This window comes from Mytilus galloprovincialis, chromosome 13 (assembly GCF_965363235.1).
Source record: "Mytilus galloprovincialis chromosome 13, xbMytGall1.hap1.1, whole genome shotgun sequence".
Lineage (NCBI taxonomy): Eukaryota > Metazoa > Mollusca > Bivalvia > Mytilida > Mytilidae > Mytilus > Mytilus galloprovincialis.
This window is the reverse complement of record NC_134850.1, coordinates 36312365-36331159: the sequence shown is the minus strand read 5'-3', so window position 1 is coordinate 36331159 and position 18795 is coordinate 36312365. Positions and strand designations below refer to the sequence as shown.

Below are 18795 nucleotides of genomic sequence, written 5' to 3'. Positions count from 1 at the left end.
TCTAGTCATTCTTTAACTTGCAACACTGCTAAAAAGTGTTTTGCTTTCTGAATTTGCAGTATTTGGATCAACAGAGGAACGAAAGATACCAGAGCTAGGGACATTCAAACTCATAGATTGAAAATAAACATAGTTCTGTACTGTGTAATGATATTTTCTTTGTTATCTTATCACAAACATAACAACTGAAAATATGGATCACTGTTTTTGTTTGTTAAATGCAGACATACCAGGGGCATTTGATTAAGAAAGAAGTCATGTAAATATTGGTCGTGGTGACTTTTTGAATTATACCATCTAATGGTTGTTCAAGTTCTAGAAATAGGCAATCCCTAGACTTCTCAGACACTCAGGAACAAACCCGTACCAAACTGAGGCGTACGTTTGATTGTGTGGATTTTGTAATAAATAGAATTTTAATTTGAATTTTAAATCAGACTAGAACACACTCGCGAAATCGCGGGCAGTTACAGCTTGTGAACTGTTGTAGGATGGTTTTTTTTGTAAAACATATTATGTATGGAGAATTTCATAAAAGTTATCAAAAGCCCTCTCCCTTTTTCCAAAGTCCGATATTTGTTTCTTTTCTGTTAAATTCAATTATTTTCGTGTTTCTGGACTCAGACCACAATAATTATTCTTCTCCTTTGCTACAATGCATCTTTTGGTAAAAGTCAAATTGAATTAAAAAATTGCACCGTTTCAAACATGCAATAAATGTAACTGCTTATATATAGACCATTAGTAGTCTAATAAAATATGCTTCTGGGACACCCATCAGTGATTTTTCTTTTGAGAGCCTTATTAACATGCCAATGGTAGGTTATGAATCTTGTATAAATGACTAAGACCGTCTAAGGCTGATTGAGGGGTGGTTGGAGGGATCGTGATTCCGAAATCCCGGGCTTAAAAACATGAAATCCCGAGATGCAGAATTTAAAGAAATTCATATCCCGAAATCCCGAAATCGAAAAATATATTCCCGGATCCCCCTAAGCATAAAAACACCCGATCCCGACGTTTCGAAAAAGGTCCTGCCTCCCTCTATAATCTCTTTATGCTGAGCCGGACTCAACTAGCTTAACCAGGTGACTGCAATCGCAATCTCGATGAAGATATAACGAACACAACTTGTTTGAAATTGTAATTATAACTTCCACCAGAAAGGGTTACATAATAGTCAGTAGATTGGTAAACTGAAAGAAATAAAAATACAATATTTTACAATGTGTACGAATTAAATATGAAAGTTAAATACAAGATTATTAATCGAGTCAAAAACGAAAGTAGAATTTACAGTTCATTTCTCGGAAATAAATAACTTACAGTTCGTATGTATTTATAAATCACTTATCCAAAAATATCGGAGTTAAACAAATTAATTTATCACAGTTTATGAATGAATCAAACGTACTTGACAGTGGTATGTCACGATTTCCTCAGAAAGTAGAAATGTCGTCCATTTTCCATGTGTTGAAATATTGATGCGGACGGTGTCACAGAAATTAAAAGTGGTCGATAAATACGGTGATTTAAGAAATCGGTCCAGTTCAATTTGTTCCGGATAAAATGAAAACAAGAAATAAACATAGAATGTGGAACAGAATACTCCCCGTCTGATGTCTAACTGATATCACTATTTCAAATATATCACACACTAAAATATCTGATTATATAAATCCAAAGTATCACTATAATATTTATCATACACAGTCATTCTCGATGAGAAGAATCATGTCCACGATAGGGCGTGTGTAGGTTGTGGCTTTTCCATTAACGATTACTCGCACTTCTGCTTTTCGGACATGTTCGTCTGAACTTTTAAATGAGTTCACTATAATTCCAACGGGCCATTGGGTACGACAAAGGTTTTTGTCCTTTAGAAGAATGACGTCTCCTTCGATGAGATCACGGCGATCTTCGGTCCATTTTCGTCTTCGTTGTAGTAACGGCAGGTACTCTTTCCTCCAACGGGACCAGAAAACACTGGCAAGAGCCTGTACTCGTCTCCATTCGGCAAGACATAGATCTCGTTTATCGAATTCTCCAAGATGATCTGAGGTGAATATGTAGTCGGTTTTCTGTGTCAATAACATAGCCGGAGTTAATATTAACGGATTCTCTGGATCTGTTGAAACCGGTACCAGAGGTCTAGAGTTCACTATTGCTGAAACTTCTGCCATTAGTGTGTTGAGCACGTCATGCGTAAGGCTTTTTCCGGCTGCATTTAGAAGCATAGAATCAAGAATTCTCCTGGTGATACCAATCATTCTCTCCCACGCTCCACCCATGTGGGACGAATGTGGCGGATTGAAGATCCAAGTTGTACCAGAATTGTACAGAAAGTTCTTGAAGGGTCCATCTTCAACGTTGATTGAGTCAATCTTTAAATCGTCGATTGCGCCAATAAAGTTTGTTCCACGGTCGGATCGGAAAATTTTAACTTGACCTCTTATAGCGGCGAATCTTCTGACGGCGTTTATGAAGGCTGAAGAGCTCATTTCCTCGATTAGTTCAATGTGAACAGCTCTAGTCACTAAGCATGTGAAAAGAATTGCCCAACGTTTTGAGTTTGCGTATCCACCACGTGTTTTACGTGAAACAATTGTCCAAGGTCCAAATGTGTCTATTCCAACGTTGGTAAACGGAGGTGACGGTTCAAGACGGTCCTCTGGCAAATCAGACATGATTTGAATCTCAGTTTTTCCTCTTAGTTTGCGGCATGTCACACATTTGTGAATGATAGAAGAGATCAAGCGTTTAGCTCCGACGATCCAGAATCCTGCGGAACGAATCGCTCCATCTGTAAAATGGCGACCTTGATGTTTTATCGTGTCGTGGTAGTGTCGAACTAATAATGTCGCTATATGATGGCGTCCAGGGACGATCAATGGTTTCTTTTCACGGAGGTTTAAGTCAGATTTGGCAATACGGCCTCCTACTCGTAATAGTCCTCGTTCGTCCACAAACGGATTGAGGTTAGCTATCGGGCTCCGCTTATGAATTTGTTCCCGACGTTTAATGCAATCTATTTCATCGCCGTAAACTTCATATTGAGCAGATATTAAGATGAAATTTTCGGCATTCGAAAAGCCTTCCAGAGAGGTCACTGGTGCTGCCTGTTTTGACCTGTGTAAACGGGAGAAACGTTCTAAAAAGGCTATCGCTCGCACAAGTGATGTCCAGTTTGAGAATCTGTTGAATCTTTCAGTTCCGATACCTTTATGCTCAAGTGTTGCAAATGTTTTTGCAACATTAACAGTTGTACGAATTTCTCCATCTTTCTCTGGATCTATTAGCTGATATATGTCCTCAGAATTCTTCTGTTCTGAGGAAAGAAGTTGTCTTGGTCCCAATAACCATTCACTGCTATGAATTTCGTGGGCTGGTACGGACCTTGTTCCCGAATCTGCGGGATTACGGTTAGTTGGTACGTAATTCCATTGACTTGGAGAGCTAAATTTCCTTATTTTCTCTACTCTATTGGCGACATAGATAAAGAACCTTCTTGTCTCATTACTGATGTAACCTAAGACAACTTTACTGTCTGTGTAGAATTTCACGGTGTCTATATGTAAATCTAAATTATCCACAATGGTTTGTGTAATCTCAACTGCTAATACAGCAGCAGATAATTCAAGTCGTGGAATAGTGTGACCGCTCGTTGGTGCAACTTTAGCTTTCCCAAGAATAAACCCTATGTTAGGTTCACCACTACTGTTGGTCGTGCGTAGATATGCAACAGCTGCTATGGCTTTTTCTGATGCATCAGAGAAGACATGCAACTCCTTTGTGGTTGTTTTGCTGAGATACGGCACGTAAGTACGTGGCATGCGCAATGTTTCGATATCATTTAAAGTATCTCTCCAAGATTTCCACTCAGCTGCTGTGTCATCAGAGAGAGGTTGGTCCCAGTCGACGGTTTCAGATACTATTTTCCTTAATAGTAGTTTCCCTTTTATAATCACCGGAGCCAAAAATCCAAGAGGATCGTAGAGACTGTTTATCGTCGATAAAATTCCTCTCCGAGTTATTGGTTTGTTTTCAGATGATAATTGAAATAAGAAATTGTCAGTGTTTACATCCCAACTGAGTCCAAGGCTACGTTGTAAGGGTTTGCTGTCGCATTCTAAGTCTAGATCTTTAAGATTTGAAGCCAAATCACTGGCATGAAATGCAGACATAACTTCCGCACAATTAGAGGCAAACTTGTGAAGGCGTAAGTTTCCATATTTTGCTAATGCTTGCTGTGTGTCCTTCATGAGCTTAACAGCTTCCTCTTTGGTAGGACATGACGTAAGACCGTCGTCAACGTAGAAGTCTCTTGTAACAAAGCTAGTCACGTGACTGCCGAACTCTTGTTCTGATGCCTGAGCTGCTTTTCTGAGTCCAAGCGTAGCAACGGCAGGTGACGGACTATTTCCAAAAACATGAACTCTCATGCGGAATTCGACAAGGTTCTCTTGTAGGTCGTTGTTTTTATGCCATAAAAATCTCAGATAATTTCGGTGGTCTTTTCTCACTACAAAGCAGTGAAACATGTGTTGAACGTCTGCAGTTACTGCGACCATTTCTTTCCGGAAACGCAGCAGTACTCCCAAGAGATCATTGGTCAAGTCTGGACCTGTTAGCAGAACGCTGTTGAGTGAAACTCCATTACATTTGGCGGAAGAATCAAACACACCCCTAATCTGATCGGGTTTCTTCGGGTGATAAACACCAAACAATGGTAAATACCAGCACTCTTCATGTTCGCCCAACGGTGGTGCGAGCTCTGCATGATTATTATCTAAGATTTTACTCATAAATGTAAGAAAATGTTCCCGCTTTACTGGGTTTCTATTTAGACTGGCGTCTAACATGTTAGCACGATGAAGAGCCTGTGGTTTGTTGCTTGGCAATGGCTGTCTTGGCACTCGGAACGGTAACGGTGCTACCCAACTTCCTTCCGAGTCTCTGACAAATTCGTTGTCCATCTGTCTCATGAACATTTTGTCTTCATATGACATTCCAGGCTTATCATCGTCCTTTGTTTTTTCAAAGAGTGGCGATTGTAAATCTTTCTTAACGAGGTCTGTGTAGTTTTCCCGAATGTCAAATTTGCTTGTACATGGTTGAAACGTTGAAGGTTGTCCTGTAGGTAAAATGTTAGTTATTTTGACATTTAACTCAAGAGGCACATGCTGCTTGTTAATGCAAGTTTCTCCTATCACTACCCAACCCAGTTTCAATTGTTGTGCATATGGAGTTCTGGGTGGTCCTATGCGCTGGTCAAGGACATGGTGTGCCTCTATAAGGTCTCTGCCAATTAAAAGAAGAATTTGGCAATTTTCCTCTATTGGTGGAATGCTAGCCCTAAGTTCTCTTAAATGAGGATGATGCATTGTAACTTCAGGAGTAGGTATTTCGTCCCTATTATTGGGAACATGATCACATTCAATCAGTACAGGAAGATCAAACTTGTCATTACCATTGATTGATTCCATGACGAAACCTCTTCCTCTTTTCCCGGAAGTGACTACTTTGCCGGAGCATGTTGATAGAGTATAGTTCTCCGGTTTATCTTTGACGTCGAAAAGATTAAAGAATTCGGGCGATGCTAGTGACCGGTTGCTTTGGTCATCAATGATGGCGTACATGCGAATAACTTTGTACTGGTTATCTTTGTGATAAACATTCACAGGAAGTATTTTAGCACACGATTTCCCGCTATATGTATCTTTGCAGATCTCAGTACAGATAGAGTTAACTGAGGTTGACTTAGTTTCAGCCGATTCTGTAGGCTCCCCGCCGTAGGCTTGCTTAGGTGAGCTAGACTGAGAACTTGCTGGTTGCTGTGGTCTAGTGATGTGTAGTGCGGTAGTGTGTTGTTTACTTCCACATTCTTTACAACTTATGCGTGCATTGCACTCCCGGCTTCTGTGTTTGGTAGAATCACAACACTTGTAACAGACATTGTTTTCTTTCAAAAGACCTTTGCGTTCCTCTATTGATTTGGCTCGGAACGCTCGACATTCATTTAAGGAATGCTTTGTATTGTGCAGAATACAAAGACCTTGTTTGCTGGCGTCTCCGGATTGCTGTTCAACCGCTGTTTTATGAGTACCAACTTTAGTCTTGGGGTAAGATGTGAACCTTGGCGCAGCACCTTTTGTATTTGGTGTGACCTTTGAACCAAAGATGAATCCAGGATCGTTTTTAATTCTACTGATTTCACTGATGAAAGCAGATAACTCTGTAAAAGGAGGAAAGGCAGCACCGTGTTTAGATTTGTATCTAGACGCCCTTGTAATCCACTTTTCCTGAAGTCCATATGGTAGTTTTTCAATGACAGGGTTTATTCCGGTCGGTGAATCAAAATAAGCTAGCAGACATCCCAGCTTGGGATTTTCCTTGTGGTATTCTATTTCTGATAGAATGTCAGACAGTTCATAAAGACGTGCGTTGTCCTTATTCGTCAAGGTTGGGAATTTGTCAAGTTTACTCCTGAGAGAGGCTTCCAACATTTCTGGAGCACCATACCGCTCGTCAAGCCTCTTCCATAATCTTTGTATACCTATTGTAGGATTATTGGCGTTCGACGCTCTTATGCTTATGGCATGTTTGGCAGACTCAGGACCGAGCCACTTGATCAATAAATCAATCTGTTCTGAGTCAGATACTTGTAACTCGTCTGTCACGTTTTTAAAGCTTGCTTTCCATGTATGGAAGGATTCTGCCCGATCGTTAAAGCTTGTTAATCGGGAGAAAAGCAGGTCCTTACGCAAGAGAAATCTAGTAATCTCCGATGTTGGGTTGATTTGTTGCTGGTGTGCAACAGGGATCTCTTCTATTACGCCTTGTTTTTGGTGTGAAACAGGGATCTCTTCTATAACGTCTTGTTTTGTGCGTAAGACAGGGATCGCTTCTTTAACACCCTGTTTTTGGTGTTCAGCAGGGATCTCATCTGAAAGGCCTAGTTTTTGCATGCCAGTTACTAATCCCAGATCTGGGATAGAGGTAACTTCCGGTGACTTAGTATCGGAAGGCAAGACAGCAGATGTCTGTGACAGTAAGTTCAGTGCCACGGATGGCACGAACGCTGGTGCTTCGTGACTCAGCTCGATATGAACAGGAATTTGTTTTTTCTTTTGAGGTCCTGTTACTTCTTTTACAGCAGTTGATACAGGAAGTTTATTTACGAAATCTTGCACACGCTGGAGCGGGTCTTCCTTTTCGTTAGGGAGATCGCTAAACGCTTGGCTGTCGTCGTATTCCAGGATACGAGCCTCGGCTTCTGCGGCTGCAGCCTCTCTGCGTGCTTCTAGAAGGTTTAACTGGGCCTTCAGCTCGGCTTTTTCTCGGCTAACACGTGCAGCCTCTTGTTTGATTTGCGCTTTTCTGCGTATGGCCTCTTGTTCTGCCTCATGTTCCATATTGGCCTTTTTAAGTGTGGTTTCCCGTTCCATTTCAGCCTTTTTAAGTGTGGCTTCCTGTTCCATTTCAGCCTTTTTGCGCGCTGCTTCCTGTTCCATTTCAGATTGTCTGAACAGGGCTTGTTCCTCTATCATTGCCTCTTGTTGTAGGATAAGTGAATGTTGTTCAACAAAGGCTATTTTTGATTTAGCGGCCTCTGCTTTGGCACGCTTCCTCCGTGCTAGGCTTGACATATCCGATACGTTAGAGCTACCGCTGTGTGAGGTTTTCTTACCCTTTGAGCCTGAGGTCCTTGTTTTAGTTGATTTAGCCTTAGTGAGGGCAAGGCGATGCTCGTGTAGAGATTCCATGGCCAGTTCCACTTTGGACAGACGAAGATCCAATGTGAGGTTACATGCGTCGATGTCTTTTTGACTGTCCAACGTTCTGGTCCTTTTTAGGAAGTCCAGATACTCGTCTGTGAGCCTACGATAATTTGTACAGGCTTTTACAAGATTGTCCTGAGTTGTTAAGACTTGCTGAAGTTCATTGGGAGGTGTGGTGATTTCCAATAACTGGGTTGTTATATCTGACCAAAGGGCCTCTAGTTCCTCACAGAACTTGTTACGTTTTTCTGTGTAAACTCCTTTACCTTTTTCTGTGAGGTCGCGTACTCGCCTCGTCTCGGGATTTTCATCTATATGTGTGGTTATAGACGGATTCTCTATAGGTTCTTCAGTGACATCTCCCTCTGGGGGCTGAACCTCTTCTTGCTGTTCCGCGTGACTGGGATCCATGATGTAAATCGGCAATTATTGTTCAACGTTGTTGGTTTGCTGCCTAGGACGCACAAGCTGTGTTGCGTAGTGTCGATGTAACAGCTACGAACGATGCTCCGTTGTATTTCCTGATCAGGAGATGTGTAGACAAGTTGTTGTCAATTTACTATGCTGAGCCGGACTCAACTAGCTTAACCAGGTGACTGCAATCGCAATCTCGATGAAGATATAACGAACACAACTTGTTTGAAATTGTAATTATAACTTCCACCAGAAAGGGTTACATAATAGTCAGTAGATTGGTAAACTGAAAGAAATAAAAATACAATATTTTACAATGTGTACGAATTAAATATGAAAGTTAAATACAAGATTATTAATCGAGTCAAAAACGAAAGTAGAATTTACAGTTCATTTCTCGGAAATAAATAACTTACAGTTCGTATGTATTTATAAATCACTTATCCAAAAATATCGGAGTTAAACAAATTAATTTATCACAGTTTATGAATGAATCAAACGTACTTGACAGTGGTATGTCACGATTTCCTCAGAAAGTAGAAATGTCGTCCATTTTCCATGTGTTGAAATATTGATGCGGACGGTGTCACAGAAATTAAAAGTGGTCGATAAATACGGTGATTTAAGAAATCGGTCCAGTTCAATTTGTTCCGGATAAAATGAAAACAAGAAATAAACATAGAATGTGGAACAGAATACTCTTTCTACTTTCATTTTTGCCAAATTACTACTTTCACTTTCAACAATTGTTTGTTACCCCCTCAGCTGCCACTATATGTAATGCTAAAATTGAAAGAAAAAAAATTGTTTTCGAAGGCGAAGAAAAAAGTTTGTACAGAAAAAAATACCATAGCCCCCCCCCCCCCCCCGAAAATCAAATGGTTGCTGCCTTATGGGCATTATCACGGTTTTCTAGTCTGTACATCCGTGCGCCGTGCGTTCGTGCGTTTGTTCGTTCGTCCGTCTGTCCCGCTTCAGGTTAAAGTGTTTAGTCGATGAAGTTTTTGATGAAGTTGAAGTCCAATCAACTCGAAACCTATTAAATATATTGCCGATGTGGCATCCGTGTACTATGGACACATTCTTGTTTCCACATGTTTTACTTATTTTAATATATATGCAACTGGTATGACCCCTTATAGATAGTAAACATTTCAAAGAAAACAGTAGACAGAATACAGAGAGTCTCTCTATATATATAAAAGTAGTAAAATCGTAGTTTACATGTAGATAAACGCGAAAAATAATTGTCCACTCTAAGGAGGTATAATAGTTGTGGTTCTTGCGTTCTAAACACCATGATATCGAGAACGCTCTGATTGGCTTATCATAGTAATAATTCACTTTTGTTATCTATCATACGATTGGTTGCACTTGTGCATGTTTCAAACCGGAAGTCTTATCTATGACTAAAAGTCAGTCTGATGACGGAATCAATATCCGGACTCTTTTTTTGTCGTTTTTCTCCAAAAATAACTCAATCTGAATAATCATAAGAATGGATGACAAATTCGACTATGCATGTTACATATAGAACACAGAGGCATTATGATTAATTGATCGTGGAAGGAACAGAAGCGACAAAAAATGAGGTCTTCTCGTTTAATAGTATCTATAGATGAGATATATATGAGTGCAGCAAAGTCTGAAGAAAGAAAGAAAGAAATAGAGGTGGTACCGTAATTAAAACAATAGAGACACATCGCAATATTGACAAGACACTGTACAGAAATATTGTATACACTTTCCAGATTTAAAAACAAAAAACAGGAGTCCAGATATACAGCAGGACGATCGCTCCCATCCACCTTTCCCAATAGCCACCCTTGTATTACAAACGTTTTGTTGCAAACAAATATACAAGAATGTGGATTCTTTTTAAATCAATATATTCAACAAAGACATATATAACTTCGGCAACATTATGAAGGTGGTCTGAGCCAGGACACAGTTATCGTCCTTTGATTTTCGAAAGTGCAAATTTTATCTTAAACTTTCTAAATATATATTTAATTTTATCAAAATATTATAAAATGTATTTTGAAGAAAAGTAGTTTGTCCAGATTAAAAGGTAAAAAATTAGTATGTCTGATGATCTGTAAAACTGAATTATAGACCCTCTTAACATAGAATTATCCATCTCTTGAGGTTGATATAATTTGTCCAATATTAAATAATTCACTTCATTTAACAAAAAAATCTAAAATATTTATTATTCACTTGAATTCAGTCAGACGGTGATGTGTGCAAGATCTAGACCGTGAATACTTTAAAGATGCAACGGTGTATGATCAAAATGACCTTGTATGTCAAGCGTGAACGTTGTATACGGTACACTAATTGACTTTATAAAAGAAAAAAATATTGACGAATTGCATGAATATACAAGACATTAGAGAAAGGAATACTTAGAATAAGGATATGACAGACGATCATTTTCTACATGAACAAAGAATTATTCATTTCGATTTCTGGTATACATATATTTTGTTTGGTTTTACTATTGTGTTCTTCTTCATAGTAAATCAAATAATCAAACGTTATGGTACACCGAAGACATCGAATACAGTGTACGATTCCTGGTTATGGGCGAATTTATGTGTATCACTAATCCATGGATTCATTGTTGGTATTTGGAGCATTATAAGGTATGATTTAACACGTTAAGTCAGAAACGATGTTTTTTTTTATGTCACTTTATTTGAATACCAGGGGCGGATCTAGCCATTTGAAAAAGGGGGAGTCATTGTAAGGACGTCAAAAATGAACAAACCCCACGCCGTTTACTGACCCACGAATTAACAAAATGTGAAAACATTTAAAAAAGAAAACCCAATTGCAATTATTACTACGACAATAACAGAAACACGATGTTTGAATGCAGGAACCGTACATTTCATATTAAAAGAAAACTACACTGTTGAATATGTTAAACATACATAAGTTTTAAAGGTGTTTACTAGTATGGTTAAATTTGCTGTTGTTTTTGTTATTACTTTTGTTGGATGCTCGAGAATATTTTGGTCAGTTTGCTTAGTGTTTCCTTTTGATCATGCATTGTAGTTAAAAAAAAAGACACGATAACTGTGGATTCATTAATTTTCGTTGGATACGAATTTTCGTGGATTTCGTTGTAAATGTCAAACAAATTACAAATTTTGTATAGGAATTAATGCAAATTTTTGAAAAACCACGAAATCAAATATCCTCGGAAATGCAAGATTTCCTCAATCCACGAAAACTGGTTCCCACGAAACTAAATGAATCCACATTATTATATCATTCGTACGATGGATTATATATATTCCACAGTCTGAATAAAGCCAGCCCCGACTTTAATGCTTGACCAAATCCAATCTCCCATACATATTGGACCAAGTCACTTAACACAGTATTAAATATTACAGTTTTGTGATTTTGTGAGGACTGTTGTAGTTTCTGGAATGGAAAAAAGTTCAATGTATAAAATCTAGAATGACATTAGAAGCCCTAAGTGTAAAAAGTGACATAAATACTTAATGTAAACCAACTTATTTTCGCGTATACTTTATTTCGTGTTTAGCCTTAATCTAGCAAATTTTGAGGCGATTTAATTTCCCGATTTTCAAATTTACTTAATTTAGTTAAATAAAAAAGATCCACGTTTGCAATATTCGCGACGATTTATATTTTTCTAATCCCTAAAGTCATGAAGATAAATCGCTCGTGAAAATAAGTAGGTTTACAGTAACTCAAAGATATCATTTTTATTGGTAAAGATTGCATGAAATGCAACTAAAACCCTATGACTAACTTGATTTCTAAATCTTCCAAGGTTTATCACTACCTTTGAGATACACAAAATATAGTGCGTTGATCATACATTTCTATACATCCTATCCATGAACATTTCCTGAAATATATCAAGGAAATATATGTCAGATATTCAAGTCACAAAATGATATACTTCTCAAGAAAATTACTTAACTTTTGCTAGGTGCAGGAATCTTTATATCTGTTCTAAAATATCAATGATGCCATTGTTAGAACATCTTAAAAGATGGAGTTATCTTCCTTTGTCCATAACTACAACCAATGCTTTATACAATGCAATATTTAATTTTACTTCCCACTGATAAATCAAGGATCTTACTATATAAATCCTTGGATAAATTAAAGCAATCTTTACCCATCAGTGCCTACAAGCACTTTGATTGTTTTTGGTATTTTGTTATAACATTGATTTAAAAGGATATTTGGAATTTAAATGGAGTGACATTAACCATAAAATATCAATTTTAATGCACCCGTCATGTCATACACGCGGTTTAACCATATAGCATGCGAAAGTATATCATCTTAATGAAGTCCATCTTTTTTGCCCACATGTCAAATATTCGTTCGGTGCAATGTCCGTCAAATGGAGAGCAGTTGCTCGGGAAGGATAATAGCTTGATTTCAAGATGTCTATACATCATTACATATCCTGTCGTTTGAATAATTAAAACGATGCACACAGCAAAAGGCAAGCCTATGCACGGAGATTTTCAGTAACTCATCAAACGCCCATTAAAACATGAATTATCTAATTTAAATGAACATGGCCTTTGTCTTAATTATAGTAAAAGTGGAAATAATGAAGAACTAGACGGTAATCTTTTATTTTTTTTTCTGCAGTGCCATAAATCTGACAATATTGCACATTTTGAAATGCAATCAAAACCCTATGTTTATAATTACTGACTTGATAAATAAATTTTCCAAGGCTTACCACTACCTTTTTGGTACACAACATATAGTACATTGATTAAAACATTCTATACATCCTATCTATGAACATTTCCAGATATTTTTCAGTGTAATATATATATGCTCAGATATTTAAAACAATGTTACACTAGCCTGTCAAAAAAATTACACAACTTGTGCAAGGTACAGGAATCAACTATCTGTTTTAAAAATATAAATGATTTATTGTTAAAGTCATCTTTAAAAATTTGAGTTATGTCCCATTGTTCAAAATTGTAGTTAAATCAACTATAACCAATGCTTTCACATTGACAATTTTTGCAATATTTAATTTCACTTTCCACTGATAAAGTGATGCACATTTTACCTTTCTGTACGTGTGCATAGATTTTAAGGATTTTTTACTTAATATATATATTTCTAACGACAAAACATAATATTAATTTAAGTTATAAAAAACTATTTTTAGGACTATCCATTGAAAAAACGAATTAATAACAAGCAATAAGGAATGTTATTTTGCACTCATGTTTATAGATCGGTTACATCCCCAACACGAAAGTTTCGTAATGGAAAAAAAGGCGACAGCAATACACCGGAATGCACTCACGGTCATCCGATGTAAAAATAATATTTGCAATAATAATTATTACTCATTTGACAGTTTCATTCGGCAATCCTCGGTAGAATACGCTACTCTCCTTCTATGAAGGTACGGAATCGGCCGAGTTGAGACGAATGTTGACAGTTTATCTTCCTCGTTTGCTTTTTTCAGTTACACATTTTTTTAATTTACAGACTGAATGTACCAACATGTATACTAAGAGTAAATCGCTAAAATAAGAGTATTAGTATTTATTTAACCCGAGTTATTGGATTCTGTAGGAGAGTTGTCTTATTGGCAATCCAACACATCTCTTCTTATTTTATATTCATAAAATAAATTGATTATGGAAATGGGTAATGCGTCAAAAAGGCAACAACCCGACAAAGAGCATAGTACAGCACTAGGCCACCAATGGGTCTTCAACACATCGAGAAAATCCCGCACCCGGGGTGGGGTTTCAGCTGCCCCCGGAACAAATAAAAATGTAAAAATGGATGTCAGACTAAACTCATAACAGTATCGTAAATATCTGAACGTATAAGATGCCTGCACATTGCTCCATATTTACGAATGATGTCCTTGTACCGATGTTAAATTTAATAACTGTTTTGACTAGTTTGTGATATCTGAAACCCTGTTGTAATAATTTTTATGTAATTTATTTCGTTAAAATCAAATACTTTGTTACATACACGATCGAATCGAACAAGTTGAGATATATGAACACCATAAGATGGCGACAAGAGAACGTCACCATCTAAAAATGGATAATTAACAATATAGGAAATAAAAAATCATCTCTTTATCGTAAATTTTGGTATTAAGCCTCCCGTTAAAGATATAGATATGAAGATCCAGGAAAGGGTAGTGTTCATTGTTAGTTTTAGCTTTATTTAAAGTCAGTTCAGCAGGATAAATCTCTTTAGTGCACATACTGAAGTCGTCATTATTGAGAGCCAATATATTCATCAAATATCTAAAACTGTTATTAAATTTTTGTATCAGATGTTGTTTCGATGGGTCTTTGTTTATTTTAGTCATAAATTATTACTCATTACAATACATACTTGTAAATTTTTACTATTTTCAGCTTCCTTTATCATTATGAAGATCATCCGGGGCTTTTTGAAGATCCCTTTTTATTTTTCAATACATCTTCATTCTTGATGATGATAGTCTCAACAGGTAAGGCTAGTAAAAATACTTATAGAACATAGTATTTATGATAGTCTCAACAGGTAAGGCTAGTAAAAATACGTAGAGAACATAGTATTTATGATAGTCTCAACAGGTAAGGCTAGTAAAAATACGTAGAGAACATAGTATTTATGAAACTGTAATCATTTTGACATTTGAATTGCATATTAAAAAAGTAATATTAAGAGAAACTAAAAAAAAAAACCAATATATTTTGATAGATAATTTTATGAATATTGATTTTAAGATCAGAAAAAAAAATAATACTAAGGTAAGGATCAAGAAAATCATGATTGAAAAATCAAGCTCTTTAATCCAAATGGGAAACATATTGTGCATCTGCAGACGATCTAGGAATTTTGCTACATAGAAAAAAAAAACGGAATATGTTGTATGGGTCGCGTTCAATATCGTAGCGGCTACGTAGTGCTACGTAGATTTTTGTCTACTGAACGAGTAGTTAGCATAGCTGGGTTTGCGTTCAATATCATAGCGGCTACATAGGGCTACGTAGATTTATGACTATTTTACGTTTAGTTAGATATTGATAGCAGCTAGGCTAGCTACTCGTTCAATAGTCAAAAATCTATGTAGATCTACGTAGCACTATTTAGCTGCTATGATATTGAACGCAACCCTGGTATCAATATCTACTTAGCAGCTAGGTTAGCTACACGTTCAATAGTGATAAATCTATGAATCACTACGGAGCCGTTACGATATTGAACACAACCATGGTCGTATAATGCTCCGGTTTTATTTTTGATTATGTAACCATCCTGTTCCGATTTGCAGAGTTAAACGCTTGTGAAATGGCACATCAACATTTTCAGGTGAAATGTGCACAGTTTTGTGTATCAAACATGAACGTGTCTTTGTTCAAAAGTTGTCGAAAAGAAGAACAGAGGAATGAATATCAATTACGAGAGTATATATAAGATCATATAAAATATAGGTCGGACTAGGTTCCTATGTAATCTATTTCATGCTAAAGTCATTGGAATAAAAGCAAAGTATAACAGGCGAATGTGTGTGTATATCACTGAGAATATAGCAACAGTGCAGCGTATTTCTAAACATGTGATAATATTATAACGGCAATTATGTTAGAATTCGGTTAATTTTAAGTAGTAATCGTCCAAAGGAAAAGGAGCTGACATTCTTAACCAAAACTGAAATCATATCAAAAGCATTGCCCTGTTTTGTCTTTCAGATATACTTTAACTGAATTGTATTCTTTTGATGCAAAATTCTACGAAAACATGACTGTTAACTATGAGATATTGTCCAAACTCATAACATATTTTGAAGAATTATATTCTTATAGTATATTTGTCAATTGCCTGTCACATTTTTTAAAAAGAAAAGGCTAGCATAATTGCAGAGGATTTGAAAATACATAGACCAGTTTAAGATACAACGTATGTATATTAACTAGGGTCCATCTTGTAATTCTGCATACAGTCTATTTGACACTGGATCTGCTTTTACTATTTATGTAGTTAATATTCATAAAATTTGTACTTTTATTTCGCTGTTCATATAATTATATATATAAAAAGAATTCGATGCTTAAAATCGAATTTCTTTTTTTTTTAAACATAAAAATTATTATCAAATTTTTTTATTCTAGATGATCGCATAACGCATTGTTTTCGACTTTTGAATGTGTATATTAATGTTTATTTACAACACACAACTAGCAAAACAGCGAATAAATAGGGATTGAATTGTCCATTACTTATATGAAAACAACATAAAACATAAAAAAATCGGGGAAATTAACTTTTCGTGATCATTAGTCGGTGATGCCATTTTTTTATTTGCTAATTTTAATAATTGACCTCAACTGAAAATAATATTTAAAAAATATATTATTGTTAGATCTGAATAGAAGAATTTGACAATAATTCTACAATCATTGGTTTACAGATTCCAAGATTTGAACGGAAACATGCATGTATAGAATGATCATACTTTAATAATTACATTTGCATGTATGGATCATTATATTACGTTATTTTGATTGGCAAAGAGCAAATTTTCGTCCTTCTGAAATTGACATTTATTACTCATTGAAATTTATCATTTATGATGACACGAGGTTCCAAAATAACGTACACAGGTAAATTAGAAAAACAAACTTGAAAGAGACCGTGTTTTCATGATCTTAGATAAAAAATGTAATTATAAGTATTAAATGCTTCTTTTTGTAATTTCATAGGGTTGTAAAAGCGTTGATCGTGCGCGCATTTTTAGAATAAAGCGCTTCCGCGCATCATACAAAATGTACTTCGGTCAACGGTTTTACACCCTAATAAATTAAAGAAAAAAAGCATTCAATTCTTAAAACATATTTGTGAGCGATCACTCTCTTTCTAAACAGCATAGGAGCAAACTGTATATTATACTCTTATTGATTATTTATTTATCTCTTTTTTCATTGTTTCAGCTTATTTCTTTTATGATACACTAGACATTTTAGTTAGAAATATGTGGAAGAAAAATAAGGAAGTACTGGTGCACCATTTTCTCGTAAGTCTAATTAGATAAAATTGAAATATTTCAGAGAATCAAAATTTATGAACCTGGCAGTGCTTCAAAATATAATTGCAAGAACTTTTGTTTAAAAAAAAAACAAGATTTAACGAAATATAAGACTGTTTTTATTATTGTAACAGAACAGAATTTTACGAAGTCTTTAATGAAATAGATAAAATTACATATATACTCAACCCTAGATCACACAATCAGGTAAATCAGTTAGAATCCTTTTTAAAACAGTCTAGGACAGGGAATTCTTGAAATATTTACTTCTATTATGTATATTAATGATCTTGTTCAGTTGTTGTTATTTTTATTTTCATTTTGTTATGTTATGTCACATACTATTAATATGTAGTTTTATATGGCAATAAAGATTTGATTTGAATTGAATTGAATATAATGTTTGTGAGATGATCTTGATATTTATTTTTTATTTTTTTTACAGATCTTTACTTCCTTTGTATATCTATGGCATGATAGACATGGAATTGGATATACACATTTATGCCTTCTATCGGAACCCAGCAGCTTCTTTCTCCATGCCAGGAAACTTTTACGTATAACTAGATTTTCATCGGACTCACTAAAGTCCCGCATCCTTTCAATTATCAATGTGGTTGCATTTTTTATATTCCGTTTAATACCTCTAGGATTTTGCGTCACAAGGATTTATCCAGAATATTTTCTTATGCGAAGACATGTTGCGTATTTTTGTTTCCTTTCAATATCCGTGATAGTCATATTTTTAATTAATGTCGGATTCTTTGTCAGACTATTAAATACAGATTTTATACGACGCAATAGCTCCAGGAAACACAAATGACATATTACTATATGTTTCAATCGGAACATTGGCAAATGATAATATTTACCAAATTTCTGGATACAGTTTAATCAGTCCAGTATTCATTTACTTTTAGTCATATATATTGTATAAACAATACTTTAAAATATACTCGATGCCTTAATAGCAATTCGAAGATTATTACAGAACATTTCTGTTGTTTATTTTTCTATAATAGTTATCAAAGGTACCAGGATTATAATTTAGTACGTCAGACGCGCGTTTCGTCTACATAAGACTCATCAGTGACGCTCATATCAAAATATTTATAAAGCCAAACAAGTGCAAAGTTGAAGAGCATTGAGGATCCAAAATTCCCCAAAATTGTGCCAAATACTTGCTGACGATAATTATAGAGCATTTTTATACTACATAAGTTTGACTGCCGAGTATATAATGTTTTGGCAGGGCAGATGTAAAACCTTCTGGTACTAGATCAAGTAAGAGCATTTAAAAGGCTTAAAGTCGAGCTTACGATTTGTGTAATTTGGTCGATAAATAACTCTCTCCAAGAGGTACCTGCAATAATGTAATGTATCACGAAACATCAGCAACAATACTCTCTTATCGGTCCATGTACAAAAGATTTGAAATAACTTCATACACATAAACCAAATATTACGTTGGGATATTGACAAAGATGAAATGAATTTAAATCCAAAAGTATGAAGATGCGA

General features: G+C 35.8%; 2 long non-coding RNA genes across 2 annotated transcripts; one reads left to right on the top strand and one right to left on the bottom strand.

The window, feature by feature from the left end:
* Positions 1 to 1129: 1129 nt before the first annotated feature.
* On the bottom strand, positions 1130 to 8888 carry LOC143057809 (uncharacterized). The gene is made up of 2 exons (XR_012972822.1): positions 8700 to 8888; positions 1130 to 8481 (listed from the first exon to the last, which is right to left on the bottom strand). It is a non-coding gene; the product is annotated as an uncharacterized LOC143057809 (long non-coding RNA).
* A 1682-nt stretch (positions 8889 to 10570) lies between these two features.
* On the top strand, positions 10571 to 17774 carry LOC143056685 (uncharacterized). The gene is made up of 4 exons (XR_012972460.1): positions 10571 to 10843; positions 14621 to 14715; positions 17180 to 17262; positions 17720 to 17774. It is a non-coding gene; the product is annotated as an uncharacterized LOC143056685 (long non-coding RNA).
* The last annotated feature ends 1021 nt before the right edge of the window (positions 17775 to 18795 follow it).